We start from the raw sequence: 26,848 nt of genomic DNA, 5'->3' as shown, positions 1-26,848 counted from the left end.
AGTGCTCTGAGCAATATTTACTGCTATAATCAACTCCCTTACCAATTCTATTTACCTGATAAAATTGTCTTTGGGCTTCCATATGGCCCTGATTTCCTCCAGGATCATCAGTTGGAGGTTCTGAAAGCCCGTCAAACCCTTCAGATTTGTGCCTGATCTGCTTTACATGTTTGAGAAGACTGAGTGTAATTTCCCCTACTGGTAACCATTATCTCTATTTCCAAGTTAAAAATGATTCAAGCAGTGAAAAAAAAATACCTGATTGTATTTATTCATGAACTGTTTTTGAAATGCAATTATTTCCTTGATGTTCTAGAGGCAGTGGGTCAACAGAGTGCTTTCCAGAAGCATGGGGTTGCCAATTTCTAGGTTTCTGGCATCTGTCAGCAGATGTCATAAGCAATGGTGGTGGGGCAATAAAGAGGTCCTTCTTTTCATCTACACCTTGACACACTCTCCTGAAAACTTGGTTACCTTTGCATTTTCATTATAATTCCTTGCAAATGGTTCAAGAGTTCAAGAGTGGCTCCAATAATGTCTAAGTGACCATTTCAGATACTGGCTTAATTTTCCCTAGGTAGAACGAACATTGGCTACCTTCCAGCAATTTCTAATATCAAAACAATGCCTCTAGGACTGGCAACATCAAAGCACTGTCCAAAGATATATGTGGCTGATTTACAGGGAATGGAAAAAAGCAAAACATCTTGAGGGTTGTGAGGATGAAAATTTACCCCTGGAGAAGCTTCCAGTATAGCAGTGAGAGAGACATTTGTGAACAAGCATGTAAAATGGATTGGTAACAAAACATCAGAGTAAAAATAAAATGGAAAATCACACATTTAAATATTTTTAAAATGTAATGAACATAATTAAGTCAATTTCTAGCATTATCAATAGTTGTTTCCATAACAGAAATGAGTGGCAACTCCGGGACCTGGAAAGTGAGGAAAAACCAAAGGAATCCTTTTCTGTCTCTCCTTCCCCTGACTTATTTGTTAAATTTATGTCTTGAGTAAACATTTTAACAAGCAAGTGTCCTGGTTTCTCTCGGACTCTCCTCTGCCCCACCTCCTTGGCACAAGGCCTGGTATTGCATGCCAATGTGCATATTTGCTATGAGCAAAGCATTCACCTAGATAGATATAGCAATTACAATGGTTTTAGTTTTGACTTCGCCCCTTTTTTTAAATCAATTTTTCTTTAGATTGAGCTGTTTATATTTTTGAAAAATTTATATGCATTTTATAAATCCTTAATGACTTGAATTTTTAAAATACCTCAGTCTAAGTTTCTGCCTGCCTAGCCTACAAAGGCTCCAAGCATCCTCAGGCCAGCCAGGCCCTCGGCCTCTTGACTTCACCTCTTTTAATAAAACCTCTGTTTAAACGTGCTAGCATGTATACTTTCAAGTGTTGAACTAAAGCAAATGCTTTTTTTTTTAAATTGCAATGTAATATTGCTATTTACTGCTATAATTAACTCCTCTACCAATTCTATTTTCCTGATAAAATTGTCTTTGGGCTTCCATATGGCCCTGGTTTCCTCCAGGATCATTAGCTGGAGGTTCTGAAATCCCTTCAAACCCTTCAGATTGGTGTCTAATCTGATTTACACCGTTTCAGAAGACTGAGTGTAACTTCCCCTACTGAAATAAATAAATAAATAAATAAACAAATAAATATCCCTACTGAAATAAATACAAATCTAAATAATACTATTTTAGATCATGATATTAGAATCTTTGCTGGTAGAATCTCCATACAATAAAATAGGGTTCCCATCCCATTACATAACTAGACTCACATCAATATGCCTCTGTTCTAATGCCAAGTTTCACAGTAAATCTGCTCCAGATACCTGTGTTCTTTTTTCTGGGAACAACTTTTTCTGCAAAGTTTAAAGATTACAAAATGGTCAGAAGCTTTCAAAAGCATGGATTTTCCTTTTTTTTTAATGTTTATTTACTTAGAGAGAGAGAGAGAGGGAGGGACAGAGAGAGTGGGAGAGAGAACCCCAAAGCAGGCTCCATGCTCAGCATGGAGCCCGACATGGGGCTCAGTCCCATGATCATGAAATCATGACCTGAGCTAAAATTAAGAGACGAATACTTAACCAACTGAACCACCCAGGCACTCCAGATTTCCCTGGTTTTTAAAATTGTTGGGGCGCCTAGGTGGCTCAGTCAGTTAAGTGTCCAACTTCAGCTCAGGTCATGATCTCACAGTGTGTGGATTTGAGCCCCATGTTGGGTTCTCTGCTGACAGCTGGAAGCCTGGAGCCTGCTTCAGATTCTGTGTCTCCCTCTCTCTCTACCCCTCCCCTGCATGCTCTGAATCTCAAAAATAAATAAACATTAAAAAAATTATTTTTAATTCTTAAACTGCCCATTTTCTCACATTCAACGGACATCCAGCTCCAGGCAACCCAAACCCACAAGCACACTCCAGCCTATCAGGCTGTTTACATCTACTTTGAAGGTCTTTTCAGCTAACCTTTTTCCTGACCCACCCCACAATTTCCTCTGGTTTGTTATTTGACAGACTATCTAAACACTTTACCCAAGTCATTTGCTTCCTTCCTACTGAAAGTTTTTTACTGCTGCTACCAGCCCCTTTCTTCCTGAGCAAGGGTCAAGGTTTCCCTTAATATTGGCTCTTTGGCACATGGTCGCATTTCTTAGCTCTTGGTAAAATCCCCCTTTCTGAACTGCTTGTTGAGAGCAGAGGGCAGGTATGAATTATAAACACAATCATGGAGGTATCACGTAATTAATTGTGAGAACTCAGAATAGCTACATTTAAAGTTGAGAAAACATTTCAAGGGAAGGACCTTGGAGGCCTGTTACAATTAACAGGTTAGTGGCATTCAATCAATTAGCGTATCAATTGTTTCTGCGAAAAGAGTTCCTTCTCTAAACTAATTTCATTATTTCCCTCTGAAAACTTCTCTGTTTAGTTAATTGTTTAATAAATTCTATTCTCAATAGATAGCACAAAAGGCAAAGTCAATGATCACAAACTCCAAATCAGTGGATACTGAATCTAAGGGAGGAAAGTGTTACCCAACCAGACCCTTGGGCTCTCCAAGCAACAGAAATGGACAAGAGGCCCAATGGGAGTCCCATTCAAGGCTTTATTAAGACTTATGCTCAACACAAGGGAGACAGCACCAAGGAAAGTGTCCTCAGGCTGAGTACCCCAGGAGAGGTCAGGGAGAGTTTAAAAAAAAAACAGGTAGGGAAAGGATTTCACCTAAGCATGTAGAGGTAGGGATTTATTAGCACCTGCACACTTAAAGGTCATGTTTCATGTGTTACATGTCTAATTAGCATGTTAAACCTCTACTCCTGGGCGTAAATTTTAGTCTTATAATGAGGGGGAAAGTTGGTGAAAGGTCAGCGCTGGGGTCCACCTTGGCACAGACTGGTTTGGTCCAGTCTTTGCCAGTCTTTGTAGTAAGCATCCTTCCTTCTCATTCCTGCAAGAAGGCATACTCAAGAAGCAAGAGTTTGAGGGTTTTTTTCTTTATGAATGCAGCCCAAGAACACTAGATTTTACAGTCAAGGTTGAGGAGGCCCAAGCCCAGTTCCTATTCTGTCTCAGAGGCATCCTTTCACTTGACCAAGATCTGTGTGCACTTTAGTTCTCCCAAGGAACACCAAAGCTTTCATCTATCTCCTTTCCCTAAAGCAAACCTAAAGTAACCCTTTTATACTTTACCATTCCTTTTTTTGGGCCCTATAAGTAATTAGGGCATTACTTAATATTTGCCTATTTTTCCCCGGAAAATTCCCAATGTTAACACAGACTACTTCATACTGTAGGAGCCAATGGCAGGCTGACCCAATGGTAGGCTGGGCCACTTTGGCATGAAGACTATTTTAAGTTAAAAAGCAATAAAAACCCAACAGAATAGTAAAAGCTCCTTATCTCCCTGTCAACTGCCCAAAAAGAATTTAGATAGAGGGCTTACTCCAGGAAGAGAGTTATCACCATAAATAATGACAAGACATGAAGTAGGTATAGTAGACAGGGAGTAACCTAGCAAGGCCTATTTCATCCAAGCCCTCTCTATGTCCCATTGTTTTTGAATAACCCACAAACATTTGTCTACCAAACATTTACTCTTTTTCATTTTTCTGTAAATTACATTCCTTTCCTCTGAAGTCCTAGACCCCTACTCCTCCTTAGTTCAGGAGGACATACATGCCTCACTTTGCTTGCCTGTCTGGAATTTCCATGTTTGTGTGACTTCCCTGTATATACAATACTAAATTCTTTTTTCTCCTGCTAATCTGTCTCATGTCAATTTGATTCTTAGTCCGGATAGAAGGACCTTGAAGGGACATTAATTCTTGCTCCCCTGATAACACCTAAAATGCACTTGTGATGTGGTTTTGTTGCAGGATTTTTTTACCACAATACCAGGGATTCGTTGTCTCGCCACTTCGAAGAATGAAGAGGTGAACACAAAATGAGCAGCAGGCAAAAGTATATTAGAGTATAAGCTTAGAAAAAACAAACAGTAGGGAAACTCTCTTTACAGAGACAGGACATTTGAAAGTGAATGCTCTAGGACTATAGGCAAGCGTCCTTGTCTTCTGGTTAGCCCTCCCCTTTTCTCTTCCTCCTGGTTCCTTCTCAGGTTCTATCTACCCTTATTGGCTTGATACCTCTAGGTACTGGGTTATCCATTCCTGATGGGCTCTATGGCCATATTTAGCTCTTTTGTCAAATTCCTGAGGGATACCTGAGAGGTGGTGTCTATTACATTCTTAAGAGGAACCTTACACCTGAGGGGGTTTGCTGTGGTCAGACACTCCCAACATTGTTCCAAAATAAGTGGTTTTTCCCCACCCAGAAATCTCAGGTCATAATCATTCCTTCTCTGACTACTGAATCCTATCTTCTTCTATCATAATTTGAAGTGGGGTTCAGGAACCAATGGCCAGGAAAGAATTCTTGAAATGCTTTTGGTGCAAAAATGTGGTTAATTGTAGCATGAGGTCAGGCCCCTTTGGCAGAAAGAGCTGCATTATAAGTATGAGGGGTGACTGATTATTAAGATTTTCTATCCTACAGAGGGGAGGGTAATGTTAGGGTCTCGGGAAATTGAGTCTATAGGTTTCTGGAGGTTTGGCTATTGACAAAATTGCTTTTTTCTTGTAAATCATTAAGACAGTTGCAAACTGATGGAGACTCATGTCTTGCACGGCTGTAATCTCTATTAGTTAAGCACTTGTTTTTCCCTTTACTATCTTTTTGAGCAGCCAGGCGGGCCTGAGGAATGTCACATATGTTTCGCCCTCAGCTTGCCTTTTGCTCACTCATCACTGGTTTCTCAACTCAAACTTGCTGAAGAGTTTCCCAATGTGAAAAGAGCACCAAGAAGAGTTTTTATATTGCCAGATAAAAGGGACCCAGGGGCATTACCATTGGCTCCTGAGCCAATTCTCCTAGTGACCATATATGAATTTGGAAAATGTTTAGATGGTCCGAGATACAATCTGTATTGACAGACTAGAGCACTATGTCTTAAACATTCAAGTTAACCACCACCCCCATATTCTGAGCTTAATAGTAATAGAACTATAAATTAATAAAGTCACCTTTATGTGGGCCAGACATGAGGAGATGTGGATATAACCTATCCCATCACTAATTATAATCTATATTAGAGATCAATTCAGTGGAATGGCTTTATAGACAAATGGAAACTTCTGTCAAAATCCAAGTGGGTGCGGGGCAGATTAATCCCATCATCTACTATTCTATCAGTAAAGTTCTACTCTTTTTAATTTTGAAATGTTTTCTATTTTGATGAATACTCTAATTGAAATGCAAATATCTCTTGAAGCAATTATACCAATATTTTATCAGAAGACATAAACAGCCAATGTTTTAGTAGTGATTGGTACAAATGCAATGCAGGCCAGGGAGAGAAGGGGAAGCTGAGGCTGGTGAGGGAGGAGGGAGAGCACCAAAACAAGTTTTACTACCCTTCTCAATTTGCTTTTTGAGGACAACGTTAATTCTGCTTCGAATTACCCCTGCTGATCATCTCTGGATTGAGGCTGGTGATTTTCCTGAACACAAGGTCAACCTTCACAAGCTGGATAACAAACAATGGCAGCCTTACCGCTTTCTAGTCTTCAATCCAAGGCATGTCCATCTTCCTTCCATTGATAAATGGATCCACTTTTGCTTAACTTTCTAGAAGTGCTCAGCTGTCAAACTGTGATTTTCACTCGAAAGTCCATCTACACAGAAAAGTAGAACACGTGACCTATTTGCTTTTCTCTCTTCATAGGAATCAATAATAATCAACACTATCCCTGCAAAGCCAGAAGATGGAGATTTGCATTTTGAAAATAACAAAGGAAAAAGGAGGACCCATTTAAAAAATTTTTGTTGGCAGTCTGAAATATCTAGCCCTGCCACTAATTGAATTAACAGACAAAATGAACGCCAAACAGCTGAATTGCTGGTACAAAGGAAGGAAATTATAAATACCAACTGTGGCCTCGTGACCAGATGCAGAAAGTAAGACTATAGCAGCCACCCATATTTTCTTCCTCACACACCCATAATTAAATAACCAGTACCCCCTCTTCCTTACTATTTCTTATAAGGTATGTAGTGGGTGGTTAATTTTATCATTTAGTTCTTAGGTTACAGGACATACAGGAGAGATTGTTCCTGAACTGGATGAATGAACCCAGAGAGAGGTCCAAGGAAAGGGACTTTTTAATCTTCCCTTCAGAGAGATACTAAGCATCTCTCAAAAAGTACGTTTCTGATTTCCTGACTCCCAAGATTGAATACACATCTAACTTTTCTTCCTCTTCAAACCCTACAAAAAGTACAATAAAGAGACTTATTTTAAAAAAATACATAAACCTTCTGGGGCTGTGAAAACACGGAGGCAAGAACAATAATATTTTGGAACCTGGAGAGTGGCAGTGAGGAAGCAGAGAAAAAACCAATTTACACTGCAGTATTCTCAGAAGGTTCAAGAACTCGTATTAGTAATACAAGTAATATAGTAATTACAGTAAACTACAACTGGAGTTGTAGTGCGGGGACATCATGCCAAAATAAGGAGGATTGGGTACAAAATGTTTGAGAAGCAGGCAGCTCCTAAGAACACCTCCCCTCTTCCACACCGCAAGTAACTGCCCTCCTTTATCCTAGCAGAGCCTGGGATTTATTCCTTACAGAGATAGAGAGTCAGCCTAGGAATGCCAGGCCCCACTGAGGCCTGGGTCCTGTCCCAAAAGTAAACCTATAGCTTGGTTAGTCCTACCCACTTGCTTATTAGAGCTTCTAGTGTTTTCATTCCTCACTTGCTTTTAGTTTTATTTAAGAGATATTTTTATTTATATGCTATAGAATTTATATATACAGTATTGAAATGCACACATCTTAAACGTACTTGAGTAGTTTTGGTAAATGCACACATCTGTGTAAGTCAAACCCCTAACACGATATGGAATAATTACAATACCCCAGAAAATTAGTCCTTCACTTTATTTACTTTTTATTTTTTAATTTATTAAAAAAAATTTTTTAAAGTAAGCTCTACAGCAAACATGGGGCATGAACTCACAACCCCAAGATCAAGAATCTCAGGCTCTACTCACTAGGCCAGCCAGGTGCCCCCTAGTCCCCCACTTTAAATCATGAACAGACAACTAATTACCAGACATCTGAAGAAAGACTCTAACATGTCAGATGAAGAACAAAGCAAACATATAGGGAAAAAAAGCAACTTAGAAGAAAGAGCCCTTTTAGGAAAAATAAAACATATTTTTAAAATATTATATCAGGGCACCTGGGTGGCTCAGTCAGTTAAGCGTCCAACTCTTGATTTCTGCTCAGGTCATGATCTCACAGTTCTATGAGTTCAAGTGCCACACTGGGCTCTGTGCTGACAGTGCAGGGTCTACTTGAGATTCTCTTTCTCTCTCTGCCCTTCCCCTGCCCCCCCTCTTGAAAACAAATAAACTTTAAAAAAATAAAAAATGAAAATACTATATCAATATCCTTAGGGAAATGAGAAGAGTCTATTCAATGAATTCTATGAAAAAATTCAAAGAACAACAACAAAAGAGCTGTTTAAAATTGAAAACATGATAACAGTATTGAAAAAAACTCAAAAGAAATTTTGGAAGATGAAGTTGGGGAAATTTCCCAGAAAACAGCAAAAGACCACAAGAAGGAAAAGAGGAGAGAAATGATAAGTGGAACCCAGTTAGGAGATCCAACATCTAAATAACAGGAAAAGAAAGCAGCAATGAATAATTCAAGAGAAGACTCAGGGTTTTCAGAATGAAAGGGCCCACTGGATGTGTAAGAGAATGGATTAAAATTAGACTCATGCAGAGGCATGTCATTGTGAAGTTTCACTGGGAACAAGATAAAATCCTACTAAAAAATTGGTCACATCACAGGAATCGGAAGAGCTTCAGATTTCTCAATAGCAAGCACTTAAAAACCAGAAGTCAATAGAGCAAAGCCTCCAAATCTGAAGAATATTCCTAATCCAGAATTCTATATCTAGTCACTTTATCAATCAAGTGGGAAAGTAGAATAAAAACATTTTCAGACGTTCAAGATCTCAAAAAATGTGCCCTCCATGGACCCTTTTACAGAAAACTGTTGCAAAACATGATCCACCAAATGGAGTAAAGCAAGAAAAATATATATATAGGGGCCACATGATAGAGCAGATTCAACCAGGAGAAGGGCAGAGGGAACTGTCAGATTATATAGAAGACGGACCCCATGATGACTACTCTACACAAAACACAGAAGATCTTGTGAGAAAATCTGAGATGGAAGACTGTGGAGGGCCTGTATCCATGGCCATCCTTGCCTGCAGGTGACTGCACCAGCATAGTGAACAACCATGCACTGACACTAAATGAGACAATAATGAAGCACTGTTTCTAACACAATGCTACACTGAAGTCTGAGGTCTCTGTGTCTTGGCAAAACTCTCCTGACCCCCATACACTATATGCAGAAAAAAATTATTGGCCCAAAGAAGAGAAATTCTGCACATTAATGTATATGTTCATACGTTGTATGTACATATATATGGATATGTGTGTGTCTATGTGCTTATGTACACATAGAATATCTCTGGATGCATTATGAAGGAAATCTGCTTTCCACTCCCTACTTTTGTGTTCCTTTTTATTTATCTTTTTACCCTGTGTGTATTAACTATTCAAAAATGAACTAATGGATAAAATAAAATATTTTTTCATTGAAACAATTATAAATGACAACGAAATTAGAAACAACATGCCCACTGATTAAGGACTTCTACTTCTAGAAATTCATCCTATGTGTATTCTTGTACACATGGGGAATTATGTAAATACAAGGCCTTTCACCATAGCATCATTTGTGATACCAAAGTACTGGGTACTGCCCCAGTGTCCAATGAGACGGGAATAGTAAAACAAATTATGGACATCTACTCTGTAGAATGCTTTGCAGTTATTAAAAAAAAAAAAAAAGAATGTAAAAGCTCATTATGTGTTGATACATAATAATATCTAAGATATTCTATTAAATGCAAAAGGCAAGGTACAGAAAAGACTATACAATTTATTATAAAAATACAAGGGGAAAAAATGTCTCTGACCCTTGCAAACAAAGTCAGACCACCGTTATGTGTTCTTATTAGAGTCTGTGTTTTGCCTTCGTAATACTTCTACAATCACTTTTGTAATAATTAATGCTTATCTGTGTTTAAAAAAAATCCCACACTTCTACTCCCTTGCAGCTGGTTCTGGGTGTGAAACTGAGTGTACCAATCCAGTGCATTATGCAAGACTGGCAAAGCAGAAGAGGGTCGGTACCACCTTCTCAAGTTCTTCCGTGCTCCTGACAGTCATGGTCATGGAATTATTGGGTTTTTCTGCAACAGCATCCTGGTGTCCAGAGAATAGCTTCACAGAAGTCAAAAGGCAGCTGTAGTGGCAGCTTCCTGACTTTCTGCCTGGATCGCAAGTGCGTTCTTAAACTCAACCCTTCCAGAGTAGGCTCCGATTTCTTACCCTCCTGAGTGTGGCACTCCTCTGGCAGAACAGGTCAGTGGCGATGTTCTGGGAATCATTAGAAAGAACCCAGCTTATCTCACTCCTATCAGCCTCCCTAATAATTCCCTAATTTTCTGAATTAAATGCTTTCTGCTCAAAATAGATGGTGATTTATTTCCTGCAACTGAAATTCAAAAGATATAATTGATAATATGGACTTTTATTTTTAAAAAAATTTTCAATGGCTTTTATTTATTTCTGAGAGAGGGAAGACAGACAGAATGTGAGTGGAGGAGGGGCAGAGAGGGGGACACAGAATCCAAAGCAGGCTCCAGTCTCTGGGAGTCCAATGCGGGGCTCGAACTCACAAACCACCAGATCATGACTTGAGCCGAAGTTGGATACTCAACTGAATGAGCCACCCCGAAGTCCTGATAACATGGACTTTTAACCTAGAGAAACTGCAAACTTTATTTTAGAATCATTCAAGTAAGTTACTTGATTTATATCTATCATGTATGCTGTATGCTGCCAAAGTATTAAGTGTTAAAGGGGTTTAAAAACTAAGAATTATCTATGAGATTCTCTTCTGCATGTGGTAACAACTACTGATAAACCCTAGAACACACAGCAACTCAGGGGCAGCATGTGTAACCTTTTAAAAGTTTATCCAGAACACAGAATGAATGAATGAATATGTATAAGAGTTATTTTCAATAAACTATTTTTATTGACTAGCAGGTAGGCAGAGCTTATTCTAAAAAATGCCCAGTAACATGAATTGAAAGGTGTCAGAAACAACTGGGTGGGGCGCCTGGGTGGCTCAGTCAGTTAAGCATCTGACTCTTGATTTCCGCTCAGGCCATGATCTCCCAGTTTGTGGGATCGAGCCCTGCACTGGGCTCTGTGCTGACAGCATGGACCTTGCTTTGGATTCTCTCTCTCCCTCTCTCTCTGCCCCTTCCCTGCATGCTCTCAAAAGAAAGAAAGAAAGAAAAAAAGAAAGAAAGAAAGAAAGAAAGAAAGAAAGAAAGAAAGAAAGAAAGAACGAACGAACTGGGTGATTCCAGGTTTCATACTCCTTGACTCACTATTCTGAAATGATTCTCAACAAGCTGGGAAACCCATTAAAACAGCTGGCCCCATAACAATAACAGGCTTAATACCTTTCAATCATGGTGATATTGTGGGAGTTGATGACATTTCTGAATTTTGCCTCTTTTTACATTGTTTACAACATGAATTTGACAGTGAGTGAGTAAAAAAGGGAGTGCTGGGTGAGCAATTACAGCCTTTGAATACCACGGAGCACACACTTGATATAATGTTTGCTTCTAGGTAACATTTTATATTTACATCTAATTCAGTGACATTTTTGTGTGTGCTTTTAGAAAAGAAACATTTGGAGGTGATGGTGGATAAGAGGGCAAATGACTGAGAAGTCACATCTCTCTGCAAATGCAGACATACACATTTACAATTTTCTGGCAGAGAATAAATAGCAACAAGCACCTGATTCTGAGTTTTCGCAGCTACTCAACATAAATAAGGTTGCCACTGAGGGCAGAATAAGACAGAATTGTTTTGATATATATAAAACATTTCTAAAATAAAAGGAAATATTTTTTGGATCATTGAAAATTTTGGAATTAAAATTTTGAGCTGGCATGTTCCTTAAAGACTTCTTGTCCAATAGTTTCATTTCTTTTTGTTTTTAATTTTATTTTTAAACTTTTGTTGTTGTTGTTTATTTTTGAGAGACAGAGCGCAAGTGGAGGAGGGGCAGACACACACACACACACACACACACACACAGAATCCAAAGCAAGCTCCACGCTCTAAGCTGTCAGCACAGAGCCTGACATGGGGTTCGAACACTGAACTCATGAACCACCAGATCATGACTTGAGCTGAAGTCACACCCTTAACCGACTGAGACACCCAGGCACCCCCCAATAGTTTCATTTCAAAGCTAAGAAAACAGGTGTAGTGAGGTTTACTGACTTGCCAAAAGTAACAGTTAATTGTGAAATTAAAATGTTTAAATCATAGCTCCGCGTCGGGCTCAGTGCTGACTGCCAGCTCAGAGCCTGGAGCCTGTTTCAGTCTGTGACTCCCTCTCTCTCTGACCCTCCCCTGCTCACGCTGTCTCTCTCTCTCTCCTAGAAATAAATAAAACATTAAAATAAAATAAAATAAAATAAAATGTTTAAATCATAGCTCCCCTTCCATTAGCCTACACATAAGTTTTTGGAAATACTTTTAGAATTGTCTGCAATAAGGGAGAAATGATCTAACATCGAATCTTCCTAAGAACAGAACAGGACTCGAGGGGGCAGGTGAGGGGCTGATGAGGTAATGTGGGATGTGGTGGGGGGAGGAGGCCTTCCAGGTGTTCGTTCCTTCACTTAGCTTTGTTGTGCTGGTACTACAAGGAGTCTATAGAATCTGCCCTCACTGTCTTACTTTATAACTCATTCATCCTGCTTATTACTTTTATGCTATCTCTTTCCTTCAAGTAAACCATGTATAGGTCCCCATCAATTGCCTTTTGTGAAGAGAGGAAACTAAGGTTCAAAGTATATACTGAATGCTGCTGAGCAGCTGGGCACCAGGAATTGAGAGAATTTATACCACTGAAGCAACTCAAAAGTGGCTGGCGGGGCTCTGCTAGGAATAAGCAGATGGAGGGAGAGGAATAAGTGTCTGTGCAGCTGAACAAATTCCAGAAGTTCACCTCAGTAACACTGGCTGCCTTTCAGGCTAAAGACCCACTACTGGGAGATTAAATGTGTTTGCAGATGTACTTAGATTTTAAGGCTGCAGCTCCTCACACCCATTAGGACGGCTTCTATTGAAAGGAAGAAAGAAAAGGAAGGAAGGAAGGAAGGAAGGAAGGAAGGAAGGAAGGAAGGAAGGCAGGCAGGCAGGCAGGCAGGCAGGCAGAAAAGAGAAGAAAAGGAAAGAAAAGAAAATGTGTCAGTGAGAATGTGGAGAAAAAATAGAGATAATGTTGTACCCGTTCCCAGAATGTAAACAGGCATGGCTGCTTTTCAAAAGGTACAGCAGTTCCACCAAAATTTAAAAAAAAATTTTTTATGTTTTATTTATTTCTGAGAGAGAGATAGACAGACAGTGTGACAGAGTGAGCAGGGGAGGCAGAGAAACAGGGAGACACAGAATCCAAAGGAGGCTCCAGTCTCTGAGCTAGCTGTCAGCACAGAGCCTGACGCAGGGCTCGAACCCACAAACCGNTCAGAGAAACAGGGAGACACAGAATCCAAAGGAGGCTCCAGTCTCTGAGCTAGCTGTCAGCACAGAGCCTGACGCAGGGCTCGAACCCACAAACCGTGAGATCATGACCTGAGCCCAAGTCAGACGTTTAACTGACTGAGCCACCTAGGTGCCCCCCACCAAAATTTAAAAACCGAATTACCAGGGGCACCTGGAGCCTGCTTCTCAGATTCTGTGTCTTCCTCTCTATCTGCCCCTCCCCGACTCGTGCTCTGTCTCTGTCTCTCTCTCTCAAAAATAAACAAACATCAAAAAAGTTTAAAAAGAAAAAAGAATTACCATATAATTCTGCAATTTTAGTTCTGGGTATATACACAAAAAGAAGTGAAGACAAGAACTCGAATAGATCATTGGACACCCCTGTTCACAGCAACATTATTCATTATAGTAAAAAGATAGAAACAAACCAAGTGCCCAGCAACTGATGAATGGATACAAACAAATGTGGTATATACATTCAATAGAATATTATTCCACCTTAAAAAAGCTATTAAATTCTGACACATCCTACAACATGGTCATTATGAGGACATTATGCTAAGTGCAATAAACCAGTCATAAAAGAACAAATACTATGTGATTCTACCTACAGGAGGTATGTAGAAAAGTCAAATTTTTAGAGATAAAAAATAGAATGGTGGTTGCCAAGCGCTATGGTAAGGGGGAAATGGGGAATTAGTGTTTAACAGGTACATAGATTCAGTTTCACAAATCAAAAAAAGTTCTGGAGGTGGGCTGTGGTAATGAAGGCATAAAAATGTGAATTTACTAATGTCAGAGAACTGTTAAGATGGTAAGATTTTAGTTCTATGTACTTTACCACCATTAATTTTTTTTATGTTTATTTATTTTTGACAGAGAGAGAGCATGAGCAGGGTAGGGACAGAGAGAGAGGGAGATAGAAGATCCCAAGCAAGATGTAGGATCCCAACCCTGATGTGGGGTTCAAACTCATGAACCGTGAGATTATGACCTGAGCCAAGGTCTGATGCTTAACTAACTCAGCCACCTGGGTGCCCCCACAATTTTTTTTTAAAAGGAGGTCTGCTTGATTCCTGAAGTGTGTTAACTAAATTTGTAAAGTGTTCTTTTTTACTTTATTTTTTAAAAACTTTTAATGTTTATTTAGTTTTGAGAAAGAGAGAGTGATAGAGCGTGAGCAGGAGAGGAGCAGAGAGAGAGAAGACACAGAATCTGAAGGAGGCTCAGAGCTGTCAGCACAGAGCCTGATTGGAGCTTGAACTCAGGAACCATGAGATCATGACCTGAACTGAAGTCAGACTCTTAACTGACTGAGCCACCCAGGCACCCCTGTAAGGGTTCTTTTTCAAATTAGAAATGAAATTCATAGCCTATCTTCCATCCATTCTTTCCTTTATTCCTTCTTTCCTTTTTATTTTTATCCCTCCCTCCTTCCTTCCTTAGAACATCTATAGGCTTACTTAACATGTGCTAAATACTGTGTGAAGCTCTGGGAAGTTCAGAAGAAAGATACTATGCCCTGCTCACAGTCCAGTGCTGGGAAAGTGTCCCAGGGAAACAGACATTGTCATATGATGAATTATCTGATAGAGATGTATTCAGGTTGCTATGGGAGCTCAGGGAAGACACTTCTAACACAGTTGTGGAGATGAAGGGAAAGCTTTTTAGAATTTGGAATTTCTAAGTAGTCTTGAAGGGTGAATAGAAGTTAGCCTGCTAACAAAAGAAAAATCTGAATTATAACAATATTAGTAATAACATTTTGTAGCAATAAAGCTACAATTTATGTATTATTTATCAGACAAGTGTTTATTAGATAGTAGATGACAAGCACAGTTCTAGGTGTTGAAAATATAGAGGCAAACAAGATAAAACCCCCTTTCATGAAGCTTAGGGGGAGACAGTCAATAAATATATAGAAAAGCAAAGCATAGTCTATTGGATTATGGTAGATGATCTGGAGAACAACAGAGAAGGGAGAAAAGAAAGGTTTGGGAGAAGGGAAAGGATGTTGCTAATTTTTATATGGTGGCTGGTGAAGGCCTCACTCATATGCAACATTTGAGCAGAGAATTGCAGGCAGAGAGAGGAGGAGCCCTGCAGGAAGAAGTGGAGGCCAAGGGAATTGCATGTACAAAGTTCTTGAGGTGGGAAAGTGCCATATGTGTGACTGAAGTAGGAGGAGGGCGGGAAGAGCTCCCATCATGCAAGGCATTTGAGGCCATGGTAAGGACGTTGGCATGTACACTATGTGAGAGAGAAGCCTCTAGAGGGCTTTGAGTAGAGAAATAACAAGACCTGCCATCATCAAGTAGGAGCCTACTACAATAATTCAGGGGAAGTTAATGGTGGCTTGGATTGGGAAGGCAGTAGCTGAAGTTATATTCTAGATAGGTTGAAGGTAGAATCAAGATTGTCTGATAAAATGGATATCAGGTGTGGAAGAAAGTAAAATCGTCATGAATGATATCCAAATCGTTAGCCTGAGCAACTAGAAGCATTGAGCTGCCATTGACTAAGCCTATAGAAAGAGCAGGTTTGGGTTGGGTACGAACATCGCAGCCACTGCATGGATGTGAGAAGTAAAGGAGGGATATGGCCATGGGGTTGTCAAGATAGATATACTCTTTGATGGGGGTTCCAGGAAAATGGAGAGATGTTGACAGAGCAGAAGAAGTTCATCTTGGTTAATATCTTGGTTAAAGATACCAGAAAGCTTTCAAATCTACTGGTTGGCAAAGCCTAGACAAGATGACCACTAAGATCCCTTCCAGCTCTGATGCTGTATCTTTGTTTCTGGGATTTTGGACAGCTGACTTTGTTTTCAATGAATTTCTCAAACACCTATTAAGTATACAACTGTAACAGGAAATTCTTGTAATACATTAGCTCCTACTGATGCCATCTTTGATGGGCAGTTAACTGGCTTTTGGTCTGGCACAGGCTTTGGTTATACTGTCTGATTTTGTAAGGTGGAAATTGGTAAGCTGAAGAGCTTCTATAAAATGCCATCCTTGACATCTAGCGATGGCACCTCTTATCCATCTTCCATAAAAATTACAGTGAATAACTCTCCTGCAGTGACCAATGAGAGGCATCTGTAAGATTGCTGGCTACAGTTAGTTTAAGCACAGAACTTTTGCAACATGAAAGCAAGTGATCTCAGGACCTGTAGTCTCATGTCCTTCTTAACCAGGCAAGACTTTAATAAACACTCAGTAAAAACTCTTTGGAAGAATATACTCAGAACTGTCTCTGGCACTCTACAAAACTACAGATTATTTTCAGAATGGTGAAGACCCAGAGGTGCCTTCTCAAGCATAAAAGAAAAAACCCAAGCAGGCCATAGGTTCTGAGCTGCTAACCACATCCCCTGTCCCTGGGGTAGGCCCTATAGAGGATTCAGAATAACTGTGAGTATAACTCTACTTTCAAAGAGAAGACAGAAATTGCACTGACCAGGCAAACATCTAAAGTGCTCAGCTCTGTGCTCAAGCCTCTCCCCTGAGCTAGGGCCAGTCACCTCTGTTACCGACCCTGCTCTTTCTCTAACACAATATTCTTCACACTTACACTTACTTCCTCAGTGTCAGTCTCACTTTCAGACTGTGGGCAAATATCTGCCCAGTTCACTGCTGTGTTCTTAGAACGTAGGCCAGTCAGTGCCTGGCACAGAGCAGTCCCCAGTAGATGTCGAATAAATGAAGAGAAGTTATGAAAAGACATTTGCATTAAATAAAACAGTTTGAAAACACAAGTTATGTCAGGTTAGGTTTTTCAAGGCCTTTCCTTTACATCATAAGCATGGCATTCTCTGAAAGGCTTCCGTGATCCCTGACAGCAACCTCCTCTCCACAAAGGCTGGTCCCACTTCTATGCCTTGATCCTATTACATCTTAAGCATCTGTTATGCCATTTATCACTCTCTACTGTATATTATTTTGAGTTGTCATGATTTGTATTATTCCCCACTAGAGAGAACACCTTGAGGACAAGATCCCTGCATCTTTGCATCCTAGAATCAAGAGACAGTGGTTGAATAAATAAGCTTCCATTTCCTGAAGTTATTAAAGCCGAATCCATTTATTACACAAGTGATTGACAGGACTAACCAAAATCAAGAGTTTGTGGTATTTTGATAAGATCTTCCTCGATGAATATTTGTTGAAAAATGTTAAAGATATATTATTAATTCATTGCAATTAGTGTTCCCAAAGGCATCTAAGAGCTCATTTCTTATTCTGAGTAAACTCTATCATCTTCCAAGATCTAAGCTTATTCCACAGGAAAATTAGACAGACTCTCTCTGCCAGTATGTTTGTGCTGGTCTCATTGAGAGTCCCATTCCTTCTCCTCTTTGGTGGAGGAAATGATCAAGATTCTAGGATCTCCGAGGTTGACATATGAAGGCTAATAATCCAGAATTAGTATTGGAAACTGGTAATTACCAGGGGGGTAATTATTTAATTGGTAAAGTAGATGTTTAAGTTACTGAAGAATATTTTTTAAAAAGTAGGTTATACCAATGCAGATGAAATTTTGTGCTACTGAAAGTCAAGGAATAAATACTTAATAATTTTACTCTTTTTTCAAAATGAAGACCCCCAAATCTATTGGCATATTCAATAATATAATATCAAAATTATAATCTGAGATTGAAACAGGTCTGTCTGATCCCTTAGTCTATGCTTTCGCCTTCTGTAAAAAGATCGCTCGTAAATGATATACATGCTGAAGTGTTGAGAGGAAATATATTGATTTCTCTCAATGTACCAAAAATATCAGATGAATTGATGGGTACACAGAGGGAAGGTAGATGGATCATTATGTGAGAAGGTAAATCTGGTAAGATGTTAATTGTAGAATCTAGGCAGTCATATGGATGTTCACTCGATAATTCAATTTTTCTCAAAAAATTTCATAGTAAATTTAAGTAATTTATAATAATTTAATAATGTATAATAAAAAATAAAACAGTAAATTAAATTCAACTTTTAACATGGTAAAATAAATAAACAAATTTAAAGCTAGTAACTAAAACATTTGAAATTTTTCATAATAAAATGTTGACGGGGAAAAAATGGCATTATAGTCCTCCCCAAGCCAACGAGGTCTAGGAAGCTAATGCTCTAAGACCATGTCTGATACCATTGTTCCACTGTTTAAGGTCCCTGAAGCCACTCCATTTGCTGTACAATAAAATTCAAGTTCTTGGGGTTGGCACACAAGGCCTCATCACCTGTCCTCTGACTGGCTCTCTGAGCACATCTTCAGTCCTTCAGGCATAAGAGGCAGAGCTAAAATGCAACACATAGCTGTCTAATAATTTGGTGCTCCTCAGTGTTTTTAAACAAACTTTTACTGATCAAAGCAATGTATGTACATAATTTAAAAGGTCAGGTAGTGCCAAAAAGCCTGTAACAAAAAAACCAACAGTATTTTCACACAGCTCTGCCCTACCCTCACCATCCTATATTACAGACACAATCATTTCCAGCTTTTATTGTTGTTTCTATTTGCCTCCAAGTTTCTCTGTATGTGTTCCTCTCTAGTCACTGAGTTAGATATTATCTATTGATTTCTTTTCATTGCAGGTGAGGTGATTAGCACTCTTACTCTTCCCCTTCCACTTCACCCATCCCTCCAACATAGTTGTAACACATTTTTTTACTAAATCCATATTTAGTATTAATTAATATAACTTCAAGTACTGTTTGCTGATGAGTCAAGAACAGTGATTGTATTTTCTTTCTTGGAGGTCTTTTAGATTGTTCTGAAATTGATAACTGCCTCTGTTTGGTCATTTGCTCAGATTTCATTGAATAAATTATGTTTCTGAACCCACCAACAGTTCTATAAAATGCTTCTCAGAAAAAATTCTCACATGAAAAAACCTATTAGATAATCCTGGTAGCTCCATTTTGTTCTGCCCTGACAGGGCCCTTCCTGTAACCCTCCATCCCACTTAATTTATAAGGGTTACTTCTTTTTTTTTTAATTTATTTTTTTAATTTGAGAGAGAGAGAGAATGAGCAGCGGAGAAGGGCAGAGGGAGAGAATCTTAAGCAGGCTCCACATTCAGTGCCAAGCACAATGCAGGCACTTGATCCCACAACCCTGGGATCATGACCTGAGCCAAAAATCAAGTCTCAAGAGTTGGACACTCAACTGACTGAGTCACCCAGCAGCCCCTACATGGGTTACTCCTGGGGCCTGTCACATCACCTAGTCTATCTGAGGCCTACTGGGACTTCATCTTGCCATCATTATGGAGAAGCCCTATGCCTTATTCCTGTATCCCCTCTTCTTTGGGTCTACTGTGTTCTTTCTTGGTTTATTTCTTCCTTTGGTAGAGTATATCATCCAGTGATTTCTTGAGAAAGGATATGTGAAAGGGATATCTTTTTGAGATTTTCAATGTATGAAAATGCATATATCCTATCCTCACACATAATCAATGATTTGTTTGGGTGGGTTGGTGTATTATTCTAGGTTGAAAATAACTTTTACTCAGACTTTTTTTCCCCAAGATTTTATTTTTAATCAATCTCTATACCCAACGTGGGGTTCAAACTCAGGGTTCTGAGATTAAGAGTTTCATACTCCACTGACTGAGCCAGTTAGGTTTATTTATTTATTTTTTAATGTTTATTTTATTTTTGAGAGAGAAACAGAGAGCGAGAGGGGGTGGGGCAGAGACAGGAAGACACAGAGTCTGAAGCAGGTTCCAGGCTCCAAGCTGTCAGCACAGAGCCAGATTCAGGGCTCAAACTCACAAACTGCGAGGCCAACCTGAGCTGAAGTTGGACGTTTAACCTACTGAGCCAGTTAGGTGCCCCTTACTCAAACTTTTAATGATATTACTGCCTTAGCTGCTATCTCTCAATGTTGTTGAGAAGTCTGTTGTTATTTTTTATCCTCAGTCCCTTGGAATGATTTTTTTTTCCTCTCTGAAAGGTGTTTTGCTCCTCTGAGTTGTTATTGTTCTGGTTTCTAACTTCCATACTGGAGGTTTTCCTCAGATCTCCAGTGATCTATGTCTATCCATTTGTAACTAAAATGAGACACTTAAAAGCTATTTGGAAGCTGTTTATTTGAGGGGGTGGTATCTTCTGGTAAACTGTAATACAAGAAGGTGGCTAGCCAAATTTTTCATTTGGTATTCCTAATTTTAGTATAGGTAGGTCTCTTCTCCAACAGTGTTGAGTTTCTCCTATGGGAAGAAGGCAGGGAGGAAGTGCCATTAGAACTTGGCACTGAGGTTCTCACTTTCCTCTTTTCAGACTCTAGTGTTCACCGCCAGCTCTCCTCTGTATCTGATTTCCTGAGACTTTCTAGTTTGGCTTCTCCAAAGACCCTACTCTCATCTCTGAGGGTGAGGGAAAGTTAGCCCCTTTGTAGAGAGGATGGGAGCCTACAGGTCTAGCTGTTCCTCACATGCTCTTAATTAGTACCCAGTCCACTCCCTTGCCTCACCTCTGTCTTCCAGGTACTTGGAGTCACCCATTCCTGAGCCTTTCTGCAGTTGGATGGAATGAATCAGCTCCTTAACATGGCCCTCCCCTGGGACTTATTTTGACCTTCTTCCTCTTTGGTTCAGAGTCACAACTGTCTCCTGATTTTATTAAAGATAAACTCTGTATTTCCCATTTTTGTTTTTCTTGTTGTTTAAGGGTGATTTTTGAGAGAAAAGGGAGGGAGGGCAGAACCATCTTTATTAGGCTATCTGAAAACTAGACATCTACCAAATGGATATTAAGAAAAAAAACTAGTCTTTTCTCCTGTGTTTCTCCTTTACTCTCACACCACTACCATATTCACCACACTTCTTTTTTTTTAAGGTTTTATTTTTAAAGTGATCTCTAAACCCAACGTGGGGCTCGAACATACAACCCCAAGACAAGAGTGGCAAGCTCTACTGACTCAGCCAGCCATTGCACTCATAATACTTCTGATGCCAGATGTGTAGGGTTTGTTTCCTCCCAGAAGCAATTCTGTGACACCAGCTGGGTGCCCTACAATTTAACTCAGTCTTGACCCTATCTACCTGGAGATACCCTGAGATCCCACAGGTGGAGGGCTCAGTCCCACAAGACTGCCCCCCCCCAGATGCCAATCACAAGTAGTAGGTCCCCAGGTTGCCCACATATTCTGTCTGACTTGGCTACAAACTGGTCCCATGGCCTTCTCCCACTGGATTCAATTATTTGCTAGAGTGGCTCACAGAACTCAGGAAAACACTTACTCACATTACTTGTTTATTAAAGAATATAATAAAGGATACATATAAATAGCCAGGGCTATTCATAGGGTAAGATCTGGGAGAGTCCTCAGAGTAGAAGCTGTTGTCCCCATGGAATTGAGTTGTGTGACAATCTAGTACATGGATGTGTTCACTGACCTGGAAGCTTTCAGAACCCCATACTTTTGGGATTTTTACGGAGGCTTCATCACATACACACGATCAATCATTAACTCCTTTCCAGCCCCTTTCCCTTCTCTGGAGAATGGGAGGTGGGGCTGGAAATTCCAGGCTTCTGATCATGGCTTGGTCTTTCTGGTGACCAGCCCCCATCCAGAAGTCCACCAAGAATTAGTGCTGTCACCCAGGAAATTCCAAGGGATTTAGGAACTCTTTGTCAAGAATGGGGATCAAAGACCAAATATTAGAACAAAGGGTATTCCTGCTACTCTTATCACTTAGAAAATTACCAAGGTTTCAGGAACTCTGTGTAGGAACTGGATGCAGAGATTAATGTATATATTTGTTATCTCACAAATATTCTTTATTATTTGTTCAAGAAGTCTCTGGAGGAGAAGCTGGGGGAAGAATGAGGAAAGAAAATCAACAGCGATAGAAAGCTGAGCTCTGCCTGCCAGTTAAGTATAACAACTTTACCAGTTTAGTCCAAAAGGGAATGTGTTTGCTTATAAAACCAAACCACTAAAGGTCAGGGATAATTAAATCTTACTAGAACTAGACACTTGATCCTGGCAGAACTCTCTCTAGGGACAGCTATATTCTGCAAGTAGTGGGGACTGACTTGTGCTCATATCTTGACATTAGTACCAACAGAGAGGAAAGAACTGCTGTCTATTATTCAGCTACTGGAAGGAAAAAACCTAGAGAGAATCTTTGAGTCTTGACTTGTATCATAGATAGTGGCCTGGGAAGCTCCATTTGGGCCACAAGAGTGAGGGAGAAAAGCAGTAAGTCTCTTAAGTAAGTGAAAACAACACCAGTGTTACTGGGGGCATTGCTGGTGTCCTGCACCTTCACTGAACTGTTGATCTACAGCTCACCACTGCCTCTAAAACAACTTCTCCTTTGTTGAGGTGGCTAGAAAACATAAGCTTCACTATTACTTCAATTTCCAAATATCTATGAGCATCTACTAATGCCACTAGATACTTGGAATAAAAAGATGAATAAGACCCAGTCACTGGACTCAAAGCTCACAGTTTAATTGTCACGGGAGCCATGTAAACAAACAATTGCAGGACAGTGTGGTTACAGCAATCCAGACGCTTAGAAGATGTACAGAGAAAGAAGGCCATAATTTCCTCTAAAGGAGCAGTATTTTGGAGTCGTGATACAGGGTGGGTTTTGGAAAACGTAAATATGAGATCACCAGCCAAACAAGAAGAGGAAAGACATTCCAGGCAGAAAAAAGGAAAAAGAAAAAAAAAAAGCAAAACAAAAAACATGTGTTAAGGCTCATTTGTTCAAAAATATTTACTGATTACTACCAGATACCTTGTACTAGGTAGAGGTACAATTCAGAACAAAACAGTCATAGTCCCTATTCTTGAAATTTGCGTATGATGAAGTGAGGCAATCAAATTTTCAAATAAATAAATAAATTACAAACTGTGTTAATTGCCACAGAAGGAAGGTATACAGGGTTATGAGAACCCACCAGGGTTGATAATAGGGGGAAGGGAAGGTGGGAGGGGAGAAGTCACAACATGGGAGTATCCAAGGAACCATAACCATTTTCATGTGGCTGGATAAGAACAGGAGGCCCAGCTGTCTTGGACAGGGTATCAAGTTCATTGCTCCCACTTTACCCTTAGAGCTGTTCCACACTTGTAAATAGTTCTTCAAACCCATGGTCAGAAAATTATAAATTCTAGGGGTTTTTCCTTCTTTCATCAAATTCAGCTTATCTGATAATTTCAAATTTCCTTTTGAAAATTATGGATCCTTGAGTCAGATCTAATCTGTCATATTGTTGCTCTGCCTCCATCAATAAGTTCAAATCCATCTGGAGTTTCTCAAAATTCTCCAATGGGTTTTCTCTTTTTTTACCTTTATTCTTTAAAAAAATTTTTTAATGTTTTATTTATTTCTGAGAGAGAGAGAGAGAGAGAGAGAGAGAGAGATATTTTTTGTTTTGGTGTGTTTTAGAGAGAGGGTGACACAGAATCTGAAGCAGGCTCCAGGCTCTGAGCTGGCTGTCAGCACAGAGCCTGATGCAGGGTTCGAACCCACGAACTGTGAGATCATGACCTGAGCCAAACTCGGAGGCTTAACCGACTGAGACACCCAGGCACCCTTTTTTCTTTCCTTCTTTTTTTTTTTTTTAATTTCTGCAAACAATTATGTCACCATAAAACTCCAATGCAGAGTTTTTTTTGTTTTTTTGTTTTTGTTTTTTTTACAAATAGTTTATTGTCAAATTAGTTTCCACATAACACTCAGTGCTCATCCCCACAAGTGCCCTCCTCCATGCCCATCCCTCCTCCCCCCCACATCCATCAGTCCTCAGTTTTTGTCAGCATTCAAGAGTTTCTCATGGTTTGCCTCCCTCCCTTTCCCCCCACCATTTCCCCCCTTCTTCTCCCCATGGTCCTCCGTCAAGTTCCTCCTAATCCTCCTATACGTGCAAACATATGATATTTGTCTTTCTCTACCTGACTTATTTCGCTCAGCATAACACCCTCAAGGTCCATCCATGTTGCTACACATGGCCAGATTTCATTGTTTCTCATTGCCATGTAGTATTCCATGGTATAGATAAACCACATCTTCTTGATCCATTTGTCCGTTGATGGACACTTAGGCTCTTTCCATGTTTTAGCTATTGTGGAGAGTGCTGCTATGAACTCCAATGCAGAGTTTTTACTTTTCAAATTAAGATCAATTTTTAAGTATACACACCATATAAAAGTTTTATGTCATAAAAATGTCCCATATTAAATAACTCTAAAGATATAGAATTACTTATATATAATGGTTTTAATTACTTTATCCATTATCATGAATACTTTTGGTCCCTGAACCTGCCTTTGTTTCTTCTCCTATGGCTGGATGTAGGTATAACTGCCCTCATGGAGAAGGCCAAGAAATCAAGGGTACTAAGGAGACCAGTCTCAGTTATCACTGAGGATGCTGAGAGACACTTAACACTATGACCATGTTATTGAAACATAAATTCGAACGTAAGCTATATGAGCGACTTTCAAGAGGTTTGTCACATAAAGTGTGTTTCATATCACTAAAGACTTAACTACTAACAAGCTATATACCTGAGTTACCTAACTACTTCTGAGTCCTTTGAAATAACATTAATATTGTTTCCAATTTGCACTCTTTGTTGACCTTCTTGTTGTTGAAGGCATTAGGCACACCTACAGTTGGGGACATTTTTAATTTTTTTATTATTTTGAGAGAGAGACAGAGACAGACAGAGTGTGCGAGCAGGGGAGGGGCAGAGAGAGAAGAGGAGAGAGAGAATATCAAGCAGACTCTACACTGTTAGCACAGATCCCAACACAGGGCTTGAACTCACAAACTATGAGATCATGACCTGGGCAGACATCAAGAGTCAGAAGCTTATTTGAGCCACCCAGGTACCTCAAGAGTTGGAGACATTTTTAAAAGTTGACTTCAGATGTACTCTCTCTTCTACTATGAAAAATGACTAGTATTTTTGATGCGCATTTAGCAAACCAAGGCTTCCAAGTTTCGTCCTTGTATGTATGTGATACTATCAAGCTGTGGTAATTGGTCTGTCCGAAAAAGTACTGGCTTCCTAGTTATGCCAGATAAGATTCATCTAGTTCACCCTTAACATCTGTAAGTGTCAAGATTCACATTTACAGAGAACACCCACGTAGAGCAGCCTATTAAATGCTTCATCTGGAGATGATGGCCAGAAGCACTCAAACCAGCTACCAAGGGCCCTCAGCAAAATGACAAAGTAAGTGTGATATTATCTTTGGTGCCTTCCCAAAGTGCCTAGCTTTGCCATTCCCCATGTCAGGTCTCCTCATCTGCAGTTTTTATGCTTCTAGCTCCTGAGGTGGCAAGAGGGAGGCATTGAGAGAGATGTCTTAGAAGGACTCTGACAGTAAATGAGTTCTTGGACCTGAGAGCACTTGAACGTCTACATGTCTACACCCAAACTGTACTTACACATCTTGAAAGAGAGGCCTTCAGGGAGGGAGGAAGGAGTCTGTGGGAACAAGATAAGGAAGGGAAGAGGTGCAGGAAGGAGGAGCTCTGATGAGCGCTCCACCCATAGAGGCAGAAAGGGATCCATCTACACTTCTGGGTGCCAGATAAGGATAAAGCTAAATGCTGTGTAAGGTTTTCAGAGATTTCATAACTTCTTCATGTTGTTATTTTTTATCCCCTTCTGTTTCCCCATGGTGCCCCCAATAAAGTCCCTAAAATTGAAAGGGCTTGAGTACTTATCTCGGTGCAAAGCAAGACAGGCATACATCCCATTCCACATCCACTCTTGAAGGAAAATGAGAACCAAGCAGTATACTAAGAACAGGTCAGAAAGGAAAAGAAAGAAAGCTGGGTTTTTCAGACCTATTGGAAGGAGGAAAGAGGTTCAAGAAGTCAGGTAACTGAGAATCTAACCGGGAAGGGTTTCACAACAACCCCTAGGGCAGTACAACCTTCCTTCCCTTAATGCCTGTCTTCCCCTAGTGTTCCATGTTTTCTTTTCTTTCCTTTTTTTTCTTTTCCTTTTTTGTTTTTTTGTCACAGAGAAAGAGAGAGAGAGAGCATGAGTGAAGGGCAGAGAGAGAGAGAGAGAATCCCACGAGGGGCAGAGAGAAAGAGAGGAGTGAGGCTCACCCAAAGTGGAACTCAAGCTCACCCTAAGTGGGGCTCACTTGAAGCGGGATTTGTGTTCACCCAAAGTGGGGGAAGAGGTATAGGGAGTACCTGGACCACCATGGCAAAATTGAGGAAGGCTTGGCAGAAGAGGAAGACACACATGAGCTTCTTAATTTGGCATCATCTCTAACAGAACTGTTGGATGACTGTACCCTTCTGGGTCAGCTTTCCATGGGATCTCTAGGGCAAACATCATTTTTCAAGAGGAATAGCTAGCTACTTCTTATTTAGTTTTTGGAAGGAGAAGGTAGGGTAGAGGCAGTCCCAAGAGAAAAATCCAGTAAAGGAATTTCTTCGAGTCTCTTACCTGTCCTTCAGAGCCCATGATTTCCTTGCATTTATTCCTGAATGTGATTATATTAGCCAAACACAAATGG

At 39.9% G+C, this 26,848-nt stretch overlaps 2 long non-coding RNA genes across 2 annotated transcripts in view; one reads left to right on the top strand and one right to left on the bottom strand.

Annotated features, from left to right (window-relative positions):
* LOC120241034 overlaps window positions 1-26,848 on the bottom strand; it is a 76,389-nt gene that overhangs the window by 11,167 nt on the left and 38,374 nt on the right. The window contains exon 3 of the long non-coding RNA XR_005530817.1: window positions 6,142-6,262. This is a non-coding gene — a long non-coding RNA (uncharacterized LOC120241034). The remainder of the gene's footprint in view (window positions 1-6,141; window positions 6,263-26,848) is intronic.
* LOC120241035 lies at window positions 4,422-26,133 on the top strand. The gene is made up of 3 exons (XR_005530819.1): window positions 4,422-4,503; window positions 8,976-8,981; window positions 26,122-26,133. It is a non-coding gene; the product is annotated as an uncharacterized LOC120241035 (long non-coding RNA).

The sequence above is a fragment of the Hyaena hyaena genome, unplaced genomic scaffold, assembly GCF_003009895.1.
Source record: "Hyaena hyaena isolate Hyena2069 unplaced genomic scaffold, ASM300989v1 scaffold_274, whole genome shotgun sequence".
Taxonomy (NCBI): domain Eukaryota; kingdom Metazoa; phylum Chordata; class Mammalia; order Carnivora; family Hyaenidae; genus Hyaena; species Hyaena hyaena.
The sequence above is the reverse complement of the archived record's forward strand: the minus strand, read 5'-3'. Positions and strand labels throughout refer to the sequence as shown.